At 43.4% G+C, this 13,276-nt stretch overlaps 1 protein-coding gene across 1 annotated transcript in view; it reads right to left on the bottom strand.

Moving 5' to 3' along the window:
- The window catches only part of CHSY1 (chondroitin sulfate synthase 1), an 82,838-nt gene that overhangs the window by 51,612 nt on the left and 17,950 nt on the right, over positions 1 to 13,276 (bottom strand). The window lies entirely within an intron of this gene.

Raw genomic sequence — 13,276 nt, 5'->3', positions numbered from 1 at the left:
CATACAGAGTGAATTAAGTCAGAAAAAAACCCCAAATATCATATATTAACACATATACGTGGGCCTCTTTGTGACCCCACGAACTACAGCTCACCAGCCTCCTCTGTCCATCCGGATTCTCCAGGCAAGAATCCTGGAGTGGGTAGCCGTTCCCTCCTCCAAAGGATCTTCCTGATCCAGGAAAGAACCCAGGTCCCCTGCATTGCAGGCGGATTCTTTACTGTCGGAGCCACCAGGGGAGCCCCCACCAGTGTGGCAGGAACAGAAGCACAGACGCAGAGAACGAGCGCGAGAAAGTGGCGGGGGCAGGGGCAAGGGGGAGGGGTGACCGGGAGAGTCCCGGAATTAACAGCTTTAGAAGCCTTTGCTGTTGCCATCCGGAGACCTCCCCCGGACATGACAAGACAGCTTCCTAACTGCTCCCGACAGTCCGAGACCCAGCCATCTTCAGAGAACGTGGTGGCCCAGACAGGGCAAGCCCCGTCCACACCGTCCCCCCAGTCATCTTGCCTCATCCTAACTGTTCCACAGGCCCACCACCCTTTCCTGTGTGCTTTACACTACTTGCCCTGGCTTACTGTTGGCTTATTTTTATTAGCATTAGGTAATGAGGCATTTTTTGCACAGATTAGTCCATTTTCACATAGTAAGTTTCAGAGCTCATATTACAATGGCTTGTAAAGCACTTTGAATACTGAGATATAATTTAGAAGACAGACTGTCAGTTTATTACAAGAATTGGGGTGATGACCTTTATGATTTCAATCTTTTCAACTATACAGGAAATGCTCTTCTGCTGTACTGTAAGATAAAGAAAAGGATACATGGAGCCCATCTCCTGATAATGTTGCTAGGAGCCCTTTCCTGTCAACTGAACATTAAGTTAAATACGCCTTGTTATGAGTTTCCACTAAGAAAGGTGGTTAATATATAAAGCCTAGAATACCTTTAACACACCCCTACCAAACGTGAACGTCATGAAGATGTATCTCCTTGCCTTAGATACACACCTTACAACCACAAGACTCTGCTATATTAAACACTGAGACCACTGCAAAGGTGTTTAAGTGCCTATAGGAGGTTTCACCTTGCCACGAAGATAACCACAGGTCCAAAGCAACGGACTTCTTCATTTCAGGTGAACTGTGATTTGTTCCATCAGAACAGCATTCTCAAAATTGTAAAAGAAAACAAAGATTCCAAGAAAACACTGTTATTACAAAGACAAAGTGTTAGTCGTTTAGTCGTGTCCGACTCTTTGTGACCCCATCAACCACAGCCCACCAGACGCCTCTCCGTGGGATTTTCCTGGCAAGGATACTGGAGTGGGTTGCCATTTTCTCTTCCAGAATATCTTCCTGATCTGGGATCTCCTGAACCCGCATCTCCTGCATTTGCAGGCAGATTCTTTACCACTGAGCCACCTGGGTACACGCATGCTGAGTCGCTTCAGTCATGTCGACTCTGCTACACCATGGACCATAGCCCGCCAGGCTCCTCTGTCCATGGGATTTCCCCGGCAAGAATACTGGAGTGGGCTGCCAAGCCCTCCTCCAGGGGATCTTCCGGACTCAAGGACTGAACCTGCCTCTCTCATGACGCTTGCACTGGCAGGCAGGCTCTTCACCACTCATGCCACCTGGGAAGCCCTCACAGGAACAAAGACATACGCCCCCCAAATGTTTTCAGACACTCTCTTCAGGACTCTGAATATTAATCAAAGGTCTGCAGTAATTCAGGAAGCATTTCTCCAAGAATAACTGAAATTTTGGTAAGAAGAGTGGGTCTTGTGACATTACAGCTTGCCCTATTTCCCTTCCCACATTCCTAGCAATGTGTTAAATTTGAAAATCACTAGCTCACCATCACGGTGAAAACCAGCGGCCTGGCAGCCACAGGAGGAGGCAGGATGGGGCTGCACGTCCTTCATAGCCCCGTCCCCCGAGAACCGTCATCACCAGACCTGTCCAGTGGTGCCCGAGGAGACCGCACTTGGAAGAACGCCTTTTTTATTTTTCGGTTGTGCTGGGTGCAGGCTCTCTCCAGCTGCACTGAGCGGGCCTACTCTTCGTGGTGGTGCACGGGCCTCCCACTGCTCACTGCGGCGGCGCCCGGAAGGAGTCCTCACCCTCCCCACCCCAGGAAATACTGAAGTCTTTCAAACGGAAATGAAGAGACACTGGGCAGTAACACAAATACATAGGAATAAGAAGTCCATTAAGAGTAACTACATAGGTAAATACAAAAGATACTATAAATGCATTTTTAAAAATTCTAAGTCTGTTTTTCTCTATCTTGATTTAAAAGACAACTGCATAAAGCAATAATTATAAATGTACCTCAATGGGTATACATAATTATACAGAGATAATAATTTCCCTATAATAACAGCATGAAAGACTGAGGGGAGAATTAGGTATACAGAAGCAAAGGTTTTGTATATTACTATTAAGCTGGAATTAATTTGACCAAGGTTTTTATCAGTTAATATGTTAACTGTAACACTCAGAGTGACTTCTAAGAAAATTAAAAAAATAAAAAACAGAAATGACAAGAGTGAAAATGTATAGAAAATGTGCATTTAACACGAAAGTGGCATGGAGGAACAAAAAAAGACATGACATATAAAACACATAGCAAAATGAGAGACATAAATCCTCAGTTCAGTCGCTCAGTCGTGTCTGACTCTTTGCAACCCCATGGACTGCAGCACGCCAGACCTCCCTGTCCATCTCCAACTCCCGGAGTTTACTCAAACTCATGTCCATCGAGTCGCTGATGCCATCCAACCATCTCATCCTCTGCTGTCCCCTTCTCCTCCTGCCTTCAATCTTTCCCAGCATCAAGGTCTTTTCAAATAAGTCAGCTCTTTGCATCAGGTGGCCAAAGTATTGGAGTTTCAGCTTCAGCCTCAGTCCTTTGAATGAATATTCAGGACTGATTTCCTTTAGGATGGACTGGTTGGATCTCTTTGCAGTTCAAGGGACTCTGAAGAGAGTCTTCTCCAACATTACAGTTCAAAAGCATCAGTTCTTCAGGGCTCAGCTTTCTTTATATTCCAACTCTCACATCCATACATGACCACAGGAAAAACCATAGCCTTGACTAGATGGACCTTTGTTGGCAAAGTAATGTCTCTGCTTTTTAATATGCTGTCTAGGTTGGTCACAACTTTTCTCCCAAGGAGCAAGCGTCTTTTAATTTCACGGCTGCAGTCACCATACGCAGTGATTTTGGAGCCCAGAAAAATAAAGTGTCACTGTTTCTGCTGTTTCCCCATCTATTTCCCATGAAGTGATGGGACCAGATGCCACGATCTTAGTTTTCTGAATGTTGAGTTTTAAGCCAACTTTTTCACTCTCCTCTTTCACTTTCATCAAAAGGTTCTTTATTCTTTTTCACTTTCTGCCATAAGGGTGGTGTCCTCTGTATCTCTAAGGTTATTGATACTTCTCCTGGCAATCTTGATTCCAGCTTGTGCTTCTTCCAGCCCAGCGTTTCTCATCATGTACTCTGCATAGAAGTTAAATAAGCAGAATGACCATTTACAGCCTTGACGCACTCCTTTCCCAATTTTGAACCAGTCTGTTGTTCCATGTCCAGTTTTAACTGTTGCTTCTTGACCTGCATATAGATTTCTCAGGAGGCAGGTCAGATAGTCTGGTATCCCCATCTCTTTAAGAATTTTCCACAGTTTGTTGTGATTCACACAGTCAAAAGCTTTGGTGTAGTCAATAAAGCAGAAGTAGATGTTTTGCTGAACTCTCTTGCTTTTTCGATGATCCAACGGATGTTGACAATCTGATTTCTGGTTCCTCTGCCTTTTCTAAATCCGGTTTGAACATCTGAAGGTTCACAGTTCACGTACTGTTGAAGTCTGGCCTGGAGAATTTTGAGCATTACTTTGATAGTGTGTGAGATGAGTGCAATTGTGCAGTAGTTCACTGTATCAGTAATATTAAATATAAATAGGGTAAACACTTCAACCAAAAAGAAGAATGGCAAAATGGGTTAAAAAATGATCCAACTATATGGTTTCTAATAGACACACTCTGGTTTTTAAGCTTTTATTTTGTATTGGGGTCTAGCCAATTAACAGTGTTGTGATAGTTCCAGGTGTACAGCAAAGGGACTCAGCCATACATAAGTATCCATCCTTCCAGAAAACTCCCCTTCCATCCAGGCTGCAACGTAACACTGAGCAGAGTTCTGTGTGCTATCCAGTAGTCCCTGTCGGTTATCCATTTTAAGTATAGCAGTCTGTCCATGTCAATCCCAAACTCCCTAACCACCTCTTCCCCCATCCTTCCATTGGCCAGCCATAAAGGAGATATACTTTAGAGTCAAAGATTCAAACAGGATGAAAGAGCAAGGATAGAACAAAAGGTACCATGTAAAAGAGATGGAGTGGTTATACTAATATCAGATAAAACAGATTTTTAGATGGTGGAGTAGAAGGACCTGCACTCATCTTCTCCTGTGAGAACTCCAACATTACAACTCGCTGCTTAACAACCTTTGACGGGAGAATGTTGGATCTCACCGAAATAAGATACCCCACATCCAAGGGCAATGGAGAAGCCCCTGCAAGATGGCAGGAAGGGCGAAATTGCATTTAGAATCAAACCCCATACCCACCAGAGACGCTCGGAGGACTCAAATAAAACCTTGTGCACACCAGGACCCAGAGACCCCACAGAGACTGAGCCAGACCTGCCTTTGAGTGTTGGGGTGTCTCCTGCAGAGGTACAGGTCAGCAGTGGCCTGCGGCAGGGGCAGGGGCTCTGGGTGCAGGAGACCTGGGTCACAGCGTGTGGCATAAGCCCTTTTGGAGGAGGTCACCACTAACGCGACCACAGAGCTACTGAGCAGACAACCCACAAACTGTAGAGCAATTATACCAAGTAAATTCTAGGGCGCACAACAGATATCCCAACCTGGGGATCTGGCAAAAGGACTGAGAACCCCCAGGGAATCTGACTTGGAGGCCAATGGGTTTTGATTACAGAACTTCCCAGGACTGGGGAAGTAGACTCTTGGAGGGCACAAACAAAACCTTGTACACACCAGGACCCAGGAGAAAGGAGCAGTGAGCCCATAAGAGACTTGCGCGTCAGTGTCCAGGAGTCTCTGGCGGAGGCGTGGGTCGGCGGGGGCCTGCTGCAGGCCGGGGGCACTGAGTACAGCAGCGCCTCCATGGGACTTGGAAGGAGGCTGCCCTATCTTCATCACCTCCACCATAGTTCGGTCGCAGGTCAAACAACAGGGAGGGAACACAGCCCATCAACAGAAAATTGGATTAAAGACCTACTGAGCATGGCCCTGCCCATCAGAACAAGACCAGATCCCCCCTCAGCCAGTCTCTCCCATAAGCCTCTAATCCTTCCCCGTCAGAGGGCAGACAGGATGAAAACCAAAAACAGAAAACTAAACAAACTGATCACATGGACGACAGCACTGTCTAACTCAGTGTGACTACGAGCCATGCCTTGTGGGGCCACCCAAGACCGATGGGTCATGGTGGACAGTTCTGACAAAACGTAGTCCACAGGAGAAGGGAATAGTAAACCACTTCAGTATTCTTGCCTTGAGAACCGCATGAACAGTATGAAAAGGCAAAAAGATATGACTCTGAAAAATGAACTCCCCAGGTTGGTAGGTGGAGAAATAACTCTAGGAAGAATGAAGAGGCAGAGCCAAAGCAAAAACAATGCCCAGCTGTGGGTGTGACTGGTGATGGAAGTAAAGTCTGATGCTGTACAGAGCAATACGGCTTAGGAACCTGCAATGTTAGGTTCATGCATCAAGGTAAATTGGAAGTGGTCAAAGAGGAGATGGCAAGAGTGAACATCGACATTTTAGGAATCAGTGAACTAAAATGGACTGGAATGGGTGAATTTAATTCAGATGACCATTATATCCACTATTGTGGGCAAGAAACACTTAGAACAAATGGAGTAACCCTCAAAGTCAACAAAAGAGTCCAAAATGCAGTACTTGGATGCAACTTCAAAAACGACAAAATGATCTCTGTTTGTTTCCAAGGCAAACCATTTAATATCACAGTAATCCAAGTCTATGCCCCAACAAGCAATGCTGATGAAGCTGAAGTTGAACGGTTATATGAAGAACTACAACTAACACCCAAAAAAGATGTCCTTTTCATCATAAGAGACTGTAATCCAAAAGTAGGAAATCAAAAGATACCTGGAGTAACAGGCAAATCTGACCTTAGAGTACAAATGAAGCAGGGCAAAGGCTAACGGTTTTGCCAAGAGAACGCAGTGGTCATGGCAAACACCCTCTTCCAACAACACAAGAGAAGACTCTACACACGGACATCACCAGATGGTCAACACTGAAATCAGACCGATATGTTTTTCGCAGCCAAAGATGAAGAAGCTCTATAAAATCAGCAAAAACAAGACCAGAAGCTGACTGTGGCTCAGATCATGAACTCCCCATTGCCAAATTCAGAGTTAAGTTGAAGAAAGTAGGGAAAACCACTAGACCATAAAGGTATGACCTAAATCAAATCCCTTGTGATTATACAGTGGAAATGAGAAATAGATTCACGTGATCAGATCTGATAGAGTGCCTGAAGAACTATGGATGGAGGTTTGTGACATTGTACACGAGGCAGTGATCAAGACCATCCCCAAGAAAAAGAAATGCCAAAAGGCAGAATGGTTGTCTGAGGAGGCCGTACAGATAGCTGAGAAAAGAAGAGAAGTGAAAGGCAAAGGAAAAAAGGAAAGATACACCCATTTGAATATAGAGTTCCAAAGAATAGCAAGGAGAGATAATAAGCCTTGCTCAGTGATCAATGCAAAGAAATAGAGGAAAACAATAGAACGGGAAAGACCAGAGATCTCTTCAAGAAAATTAGAGATACCAAGGGAACATTTCATGCAAAGATGGGCACAATAAAGGACAGAAATGATATGTACCTAACAGAAGCAGAAGATATTAAGAAGAGGTGGCAACAACACACAGAAGAACTATACAAAAAAGGTCATCATGACCTGGATAACCACAACAGTGTGATCACTCACCTAGAGCTAGACATCCTGGAATGTGAAGTCAAGTGGGCCTTAGGAAGCATCACTACAAACAAAGCTAGTGGCAGTGATAGAATTCCAGTTGAGCTATCTCAAATGATAAAAATGATGCTGTTAAAGTGCTGCACTCAATATGCCAACAAATTTGAACTGAAGAACTATGCAGTGGCCACAGGACTGGAAAAGGTCAGTTTTCATTCCAATCCCAAAGAAAGGCAGTGCCCAAGAATGCTCAAACTACTGCATAATTGCACTCATTTTACATGCTAGCAAAATAATGCTCAAAATTCTACAACCCAGGCTTCAACAGTAAGTGAACCATGAACTTCCAAATGTTCAAGCTGGACTTAGAAAAGGCAGAAGAATGAGAGATCAAATTGCCAACATCCGCTGTATCACTGAAAAAGCAAGAGAGTTCCAGAAAAACATCTGCTTCTTTATTGTGGATCACAACAAAGTGTGGAAAATTCTTCAAAAGATGGGAATACTAAGACCACCTTACTTGCCTCCTGAGAAATCTGCTTGCAGGTAAGAAACAACAGTTAGAACTGGACATGGAACATGACTCGTTTCAAATTGGGAAAGGAGTACAAGGCTGTATATGGCCACTTTGCTTATTTAACTTATATGCAGAGTTCATAATGCAAAATGCCAGGCTGGATGAAGCACACGCTGGAATCAGGATTGCCGGGAGAAATATCAATAACCTCTGACACATAGATGATACCATCCTTATGGTAGAAAGCAAAGAAGAACTAAGGAGCCTCTTGATGAAAGTGAGAGGAGAGTGAAAAAGTTGGCTTAAAACTCAACATTCAGAAAACTAAGATCATGGCATCTGGTCCCATCACTTCATGGGAAATAGATGGGGAAACAATGGAAACAGTGACAGATTTAATTTTTTTGAGCTCCAAAATCACTGCAGATGGTGACTGCAGCCATGAAATTAAAAGATGCTTACTCCTTGGAAGGAAAGTTATGACCAACCTAGATAGCATATTAAAAAGCAGAGGCATTACTTTGCCGATGGAGGTCCGTCTAGTCAAACCCAAAAGCTATGGTTTTTCCAGTGATCATGTATGGATGTGAGAGCTGAACTATAAAGAAAGCTGAGCACCAAAGAACTGATGCTTGTGAACTGTGGTGCTAGACTGGAAGATCAAACCAGTCAATCCTAAAGGAAATCAGTCCTGAATATTCATCGGAAGGACTGATGGTGAAGCTCCAAAACTTTGGCCATGTGATATGTAGACCTGACTCATTTGAAAAGACCCTGATGCTGGGAAAGACTGAATGCGGGAGGAGAAGGGAAGAACAAATGATGAGATGGCTGGATGACATGGCTGACTCAATGGACTTGAGTTTGAGCAAACTCCGGGAGTTGCTGATGGACAGGGAAGCCTCACCTGCTGCAGTCCATGGGGTCAAAAAGAGTTGGAACCAACCGAGTGAGAACTAAGACAAAAACTGTTACTAAAGATAAAAGAAGAAATTTTATAATGATAAAAGGAGTCACCCATCATGAAAATATAAGCGTTATAAACATAAATGCACATAACAAGAGAGGCCCAAAATGTATTAGGCAAAAACGGACATAATAAAATGGAGAAATGCAGACAATTCAACAACAATATTGGAGATTTCAATATCTGACTTTCAGTTATGGACAGAAAAACTAGCCAGACAAAGACAGGAATAGATTTGGTCAACATAAAAACCAACTAGATTTAACAGACAACAGCCCACACAACAAGAGCAGAATACACATTTTTCTTCAGTCCATGTGGAACATTCTCCAGGGTATGCCACATGATACCATAAAAAAGATTTAGCAATTTTTTAAAACTGGAAATACAAAGTATGTTTTCCAACCATACTGAATGAAACTAGAAAGAAATCAATAACATAATATTTGGCCTCAAGACTATTGTGCAGGTCACAGCTGCATGTTCTCTTATTTTTCACTTCCTTTCATGCCCTTCCCACTCACAACTGACACAGTGCTTATACAGCAGCCCTCTTCTGGGGGTGCTAATAGATTAGAAGGTAATCTATTAGGGCTTGTAAACTGAACCACCAAACTGCCAGAACAAAAGACGACGACTCAGTGTAAGACCACAGGGGCTCTGCCTCGAAGAAGCAGGCAGCACTAGTGCTCAGGATTTGTGCCGTCTAGCCATGTGGAAGCCTGCCTGGTTCTTGGGCAGGAAAGGTTAAAGGGCAGCCTAAAGGAACGAAGAAGGCATCCCAATATAACACAAACCAGCTCTATGACAATTAGCATTAAGAAATACTATTTCTTCTGTGATGAAAGGAAAAAAACTCAGGCTTCTGATGTAAGGATGTTCAATATTCCTTTAAAAACCAGTCAGACTAACACAGAAAAACGTCTCTTTATATTTTGCTCTAAACTCCAAGCTCCCTTGGTCTAAAAAAAGAACGTCATAGATCTTACCGTCAAAGCTATGGTTTTTCCAGTGGTCATGTATGGATGTGAGAGTTGGACTATAAAGAAAGCTGAGCGCAGAAGAATTGATGCTTCTGAACTGTGGTGTTGGAGAAGACTCCAACCAGTCCATCCTAAAGGAGATCAGTCCTGGATGTTCATTGGAAAGACTGATGTTGAAGCTGAAGCTCCAATACTTTGGCCACCTGATGAGAAGAGCTGACTCATTTGAAAAGACCCTGAAAGATTGAGGAAAGATTGAGGGCAGGAGGAGAAGGGGACGACAGAGGATGAGATGGCTGGATGGCATCACCGACTCGATGGACATGGGTTTGGGTGGACTCTGGGAGTTGGTGATGGACAGGGAGGCCTGGCATGGTGCAGTTCATGGGGTGGCAAAGGGCTGGACACGAATGAGCGGCTGAACTGAATAGATCTTATCTTTCCCTGTTTTATACTTTTAAAATCAGTATCACAAAGTTTTACACTTCTAAGTTTTTTTCAACTATTTCATGAACATATATATTTTTATCTCCTTAACTAAAGTCTCTGAGAGAGAAAAAGGCCATTTTTCTTTCATCCTTATTTGGCAATTTCCTACCAATTTCCTTTAACAAACACTTACCAGTTAACTCAGACCTCACAACTGATGGTCTTGGTATACTGATGTATCCCCAGATAGTTCAGGATGTGCCAAACAACAACCCCTTGGGTCTGGAGGGGGCGGGTGCAGCGTTAGGGGTTGGGGTAGCAGGAGCCCTCCGGGGGCAGCTTCCTCAGTATGTGTGCCATGATGTAAAAAAGACTGGGAAACATTAGGATACATCACTGGTTAGAAACACTGCTGGAAAACACTAGAAACAGCCTGAATGCCATGAAAAAGGTAACACTCTTTCTGTACCAAATTGAAAATCTTCCAAGACATGTAAGTGTAGCGTAGCAGGATGTGCACAGTATGTAAAGCATGCTACTATTTGTATAAAAGGGGGAAGACACACAAACGTAACTGCTTATGCACAGGACAGAGGAGCCTGGCATGCTGCAGTCCATGGGGTTGCAGAGTCAGGAATGCCTTAGGGCCTGAATAACAAGAAACCACGCACAGCGTGCAACTGTAAAGGCGCACTGCGGGGACTGACTTTGGGGGACCCAGTGGTTGGAGATAAAGGTGGGAGGACTTATCTTTGTAAGCCCTTTGCATGTACGAATTCTGAACCACGTAATGGCATTAACTATTAAAAAGATCTTTAAGTGGCTAAAAATGGGCTTCCCTTGTGGCTCAGCTGGTAAAGAATCTGCCTGCAATGCAGGAGACCTGGGTTTGATCCTTGGGTCGGGAAGATCCCCTGGCGAAGGGAAAGGCTACCCACTCCAGTATTCTGGCCTGGAGAATTCCATGGACTGTATAGTCCATGGGGTCGCAAAGAGTCGGACACGACTGAGCGACTTTCACTTTACGTTGCTGTATCTATCTATTCCTGTTACTGACTTTCACTGGTAATGATCATTATCTACCCCAAACACATTCAATACTAGTCCAACATTGAGTTAAAATCATACAAGAAAGATCTGGATGCTGGTTACCCAGCTGTGTCCAGTTTGCCAAAACCCACTGAGCTCTGCACTTAGTTATGATCTGTGCACTTTTCCAGAGGCATAACATACACTTCAATAAGAAATGAAGATGAATGGGTTACTTGGCTCAACTTTCGTTTTGTCCCTCCTATCAAAAGAGCAGTGTGTGGTATAATATGTCATGTATTTGCCTAAATAAATTACTGTTTCAAACTGTTCAATAATGTTCCTTAAGAAAAGAATGTGAGGTAGTGATGCTGACCCTATGTGACAAGGGGGAACCAGGCTTGCGAGCTCCTCCTGACTCTTTCCGACCAACATTAACAGTCTCAAGGCCCACACTGTGCTGCGAGGTAACAAACCTTGAAGAGCCAAAAACCACCTAATGGTTTACTATATTTAAGTCACATTTTTTCAATATGAAAATCGTGTTTTGAAAATGCCAAGGTCATGAAAAACAAAGAAAGAGGCTGTGCACACATCCCAGATTAAAGAGACATGACAACCAAATGTAATGCCTGACCCCAGGATGGAGGCTGTAACGGAGAAGGACGAGATGCTGCTGGGACTTTACCGACTCTACAGACATTATGTTTAATTTACTTAAGCGGTACTGTGGTGGCATAAGAGAATTTCTATATTTGTAGTCAAAATACACTGACACTGTTTAAAGTAAAGGGCCACAAAGAAAGCTAACCTTAAATGGTGGCTGAGTATGTCTACGTCTCTGTACTGGAAGGAAAGCGGGGCAAGTGGGAATACAAGCAAACGATGGCACAAATGGATAAAACATTAACAGGTTACTCTGAGTGTAGGCTTGCATTTCTTTTTTAATTCCTGTAATGTTCCTATAAAATTAAAATGATTGCCAAATAAAGTTTTTAAAGTCATGTATTAAGAATCAGCCACTATTAACAGACAAAACAGGGACTTCTCTGGTGGTACAGTGGTTAAGACTTCACGCTTCAAATGCAGGTGGTCACAAGTTCGATCTACGGTCAGGGAACTAAGATCCCCGTGTGCTGCATGGCATAGCCCAAAAAAAAAAAAAAAAAAAAGTGTAGAAATGAATCTGAATTTTGATTATGACAGTTGCTCCTGAGGAGCCACTTTAATTATATAAGTGTAATCCCAAGACATTATTTTGGACTTGCAAAAAGGAAAAAAAAAAAATATATACCTTCTGGCTATGTTTATAACAGTACCTTCCAAGATCCAAAGCTTAACATAACTGTCTTTAATATAAGACTCCACCTCAATAATTTCTCATAATGTGAGCCTTAACAGAGAATCTAGATTTTACAGAAAGTTTAATAAAAGTTCCTCATCCACATGAGGGGATTATGGTGAACACAATAAATTCTAACGACTTTTCAGGTTAGAACTGCTTAAAGCCCTCCATAAAGGGAAAGAGAAAAGAAATCAAAAGTCTAACAAAGGGGTAAATGCCTCAACAGAATTCTTAAAAATGATGGTGATAAACTCTACGTGAAAATTAAATTTACAGAAAAATATATATAAAGTTCCTGTGACCCAAGGAAGGGAAGAATTTCTTAAGACATAAAATGCACAAACCATACCGGGAAAGAATGATGAATTAGACTACACTTAAATTCATAACTTGCATATATTAAAAATACCATATTTAAAGTGAAAAGACAAGCTACACTCCAGTAAAAGATTGCTGCTGTTGTTCAGTTGCTCAGTCAGGTCCAACTCTTTGGACCCCATGGACTGTAGCTTGCCAGGCTCCTCTGTCCGTGGGATTTCCCAGGCAAGGATACTGGAGCGCGTTGCCACTTCCTCCTCCAGGGGATCTTTCCAACCCAGGGATCTAACTCGAGTCTCCTGCACTGGCAGGTAGATTCCCTACCTCTGAGCCACCAGGGAAGGCCCAGGTGAAAGACATTCTCCCACAAAAGGTGAGTCATCTAGTATAAGCCTTGTGGAGGCCAACCCAGCAGTATCTAGAAAAAAACTGTCTTCAGGCTTTAGAGAAATGCAGAGGAGTGGGGCCTGCATCCAAGGTGACTCAGGAGCTCCTGGGCAGGGACAAGCAGTGACGGTCACACAAGCAGTGAAGGGAGCTTCCTCCCCGACCAGGCCCTTTTTTTAATAAGGTCATTTACCAGACCCATCAAGTCTAACCAGCAGTTCCAAGTATACAGATGGGATGATTCCAGCACCCTCACTT

The sequence above is a fragment of the Ovis canadensis genome, chromosome 18, assembly GCF_042477335.2.
Source record: "Ovis canadensis isolate MfBH-ARS-UI-01 breed Bighorn chromosome 18, ARS-UI_OviCan_v2, whole genome shotgun sequence".
NCBI classification, from domain to species: Eukaryota; Metazoa; Chordata; class Mammalia; order Artiodactyla; family Bovidae; genus Ovis; species Ovis canadensis.
Note: the sequence above shows the minus strand (reverse complement) of the source record. Positions and strands in the feature narration are given on the sequence as shown.